The sequence below is a fragment of the Echinops telfairi genome, unplaced genomic scaffold (assembly GCF_000313985.2).
Source record: "Echinops telfairi isolate 266 unplaced genomic scaffold, ASM31398v2 ScPeMD7_2291;HRSCAF=2852, whole genome shotgun sequence".
NCBI classification, from domain to species: domain Eukaryota; kingdom Metazoa; phylum Chordata; class Mammalia; order Afrosoricida; family Tenrecidae; genus Echinops; species Echinops telfairi.
Window position 1 is genome coordinate 2,011,593 of NW_022106189.1, and position 3,012 is coordinate 2,014,604.

Consider the following 3,012-nt stretch of genomic DNA (forward strand, 5'->3'; position numbering starts at 1 on the left):
ATTTGGTTTACAGGAAAAGAGAAGAGGAGAGCGGGTTGACTGGTCTAAAGTTCATGACCTAGCATGAGGGGGCTAGGCTTGTTGAGTATTGGTGAGAGCCCATGGTCTAAAGGCAAGGTGACCAATGGGCACCCTGGGGAGGCTGAGTGAGGCAGCCCACTTTGAGTTGACCAGAACCCGACCAGCTGGAGATTTTTGAGCCTGTGAACTGGAGCATATTGTTGCTGACTTTATGGATGGCCTGTCCGGATTTGACTTTGCTTATGGATGCAGACTTCACAAGGTTCCAACTAGAATGAGGACTCTTCATGTCGAAAAATATGATTGTCTTCTCAGAGAACTGCGTTGATAGAAGTGGGCAGTACATATATACATTGGATACTCAAAATTGGGGGGATAAAGGCATGAAGTGGTTGGCTTACAAACTTTCATAGGTGTTACATATTCACAGGATTATAGGATTAAGGTGTAGGTGTTACTTAATTGCAATCTTGAAGCTAAAGGATTATGTACAGGTGCCAGGTTGGCAAGGGGTGGATTGAGGTAGTTAGTTTATTGTGCCAACCTGGCCAATAAACATATGTGGGGTTAATTGAAGGGCGGAGAGATAAATGGCTCAGTGAGCCTCGCCTTTTTAGTTTTCGGGTCTCTTGCTCTTTGATCATCAGGCCAGTGTGTGGCTGCCTTGCTTGCTCTTTGCCTCAATTTGCAAGCTACACTACCTGTGGGACACCTAACCCATGGACTGTGTCGCTGTAATTTGAGATTCCTTCAAGACCTGCTTCGCCACACCATTGGAATTTACATCTCTTGAGCTGGGGACTGCCGGACCCTGTAATCTGGTTGACTGTTGGTGACATGCCTTGCTGTTTGGTGCCTGAATTGCTCTACAGAGGACTACCTGGTGGCCCTCAAGACTTGACGGACTGCCAGTGTCTCATGGGAATGAGTTGCACTGAGCCATTTGTACTGCTTTATAATTTAATTAGCTGTGTGTTTATGTTATCTAGCGATCTGTATAAATATATATATAAAATTATTAGCATTCTGGTTTTGTTTCTCTAGAGAACCCTGTCTAGCACAGGCTAGTAGTGCTCTGCATTTTCACCTTCTCTTCCTGGGTAAGAAAAGACCATGGACTGTCAAAGTGACAAACAAATCTGTCTTGGGAGAAGTAAGGCCAGAGTGCTCCTTAGAGGAAAGGATGGTAAGACTCTGTCTTATATACTTTGGACATGTCAGGAGAGACCAGTCCCTGGAGAAGGCTATCATGCTTAGTAAAGTAGAGGGCCAGTGAAACAGAGGAAGGCCCTCACCCAGATGGATCGACGGTGGTTGCAATAATGGGCTCACGCATAGAAACAATTGTGAGGATGGTGTAAGTTTCCTTCTGGTGTGCATAGGATCACTGTGGGTCAGAGCGGACTGAATAGCACCGAACAACTTGGGGTCCATTCTGTGAGATCAATGGAGAAAGATTTCCATGTGCCAAGAATATGTCTAGACATCTGTTTAAGATGAAAACCAAAAAAACCCAGTTGCTGTAGAGTTGATTCAGACTCATTGTGAATCCGTGTGTGTCAGAGTGAACCTCTATTCGGTGACTGAGTTTTTGGCCATAGGTCGTCAAGCTTTTCTTCCAAGGTGTCTCTGGGCAGACTCGAAATTCTGACCTTTCAGTTGGAAGCTTAGGGTGTTACTCAATTGCACCACCTTGAGACTCCTAAGAGGAAACAAGCCCTTCTTCATTGTTTTTCTTCCTAATTTTTTTCTATAACTTTCAAATATAATGAAAATGATAGTGTATGTTTTTCACAGAGACAACGTTCTACAGCCTACTTGGGTATGGCAAGTGGGGTCTAAAATTCATGGCCAGCCATCTAAAATTGGTCTCTCCCTGTCAGTGGAAAGAAGAGTGAAGAAAATTGAACACACATGAAAACAATTAGTCCAAAGGACTAATGGACCGTATGAACTAATGGACCATATGAACTTCGGTCTCCAGGACCCTGAGACCAGAAGAACTAGAGGGTGCCTGGTACAACTACCAATTGCTCTGAAAGAGATCACATTGAATATCCTAGATAGAGTGCAAGAAAAATGGGGAACCCAAAACAAAACGATCAGACTTACTGGTTAAAAAGAGACTGGTGCAAATTCCAAGACTCTGACCTTTAGTCATCCATCAGGTCTAGCCCTGAACTCACCCCTGTAATTCACTTTTCAGTCAAGCGACAGACAAATCTATAAGGAGAACAATAACACTAGTGAGGTATGAACCATTAGACTCATCCACCGCTTCAGACCAAAAAGGGAGCATTTTTCCCGAGTGTTAGGAAAGAAGTTGGAATAGAAACAGGAAATACAGGGAGGAAGTGGAATAAATGATGTTACATTGTGAGGATTGCAATGAATGAGATGAAACCAAATGTGTCCGAATTGTCGAATGTACGACTGATGATCTGCTCAGTCAACTTTCAACCAATTCACAATAAAAAAATGTTCTTTAAATTTGATGATATCTCTTTTAAGTGAATAAAATTTGTGAAACTCTCTGGGGTCCATGCAGGAATACTTCTTTTATTTTTTAATTTATTTTTTAAATTCAGGGGAGAGCGTGAACGCAGGCCCCCACTACCACAAATTATGTAGTCTAGTTTCCCACATTTGGGGAAATCGCAGGGGTCAGCACATCCGGAGTGCAATAGATAAGCCTCGCCCGGGGAAAACTACCTTCGCGATCATGGTATCTCCCCTGCCAGGTAAGTAAGCGGAATACTTCTAATCATTTGAATGATAACATTCCAAATTAATACTGAAAAACAAAAGGTATCCATTCTGTGTGTGTGTTTGGAAAGCAGGCATGTGCTGGCTTCTAAAATACTGCATTTCAGTGGCTTATAAATGTATTTTGGTGGATGTTGATAGAATTTGAATTATTAAGCAATGTCAAATCTGATTTTGGCTTCACTGTTAATGAGGTATCATTGAAAGAAGTTATAAAAATAGCAA

At 42.4% G+C, this 3,012-nt stretch overlaps 1 non-coding gene across 1 annotated transcript; it reads right to left on the bottom strand.

The window, feature by feature from the left end:
• Window positions 1-2,606: 2,606 nt before the first annotated feature.
• On the bottom strand, window positions 2,607-2,770 carry LOC115870771. Its single transcript, XR_004046902.1, has one exon. It is a non-coding gene; the product is annotated as a U1 spliceosomal RNA (small nuclear RNA).
• Window positions 2,771-3,012: the final 242 nt, after the last annotated feature.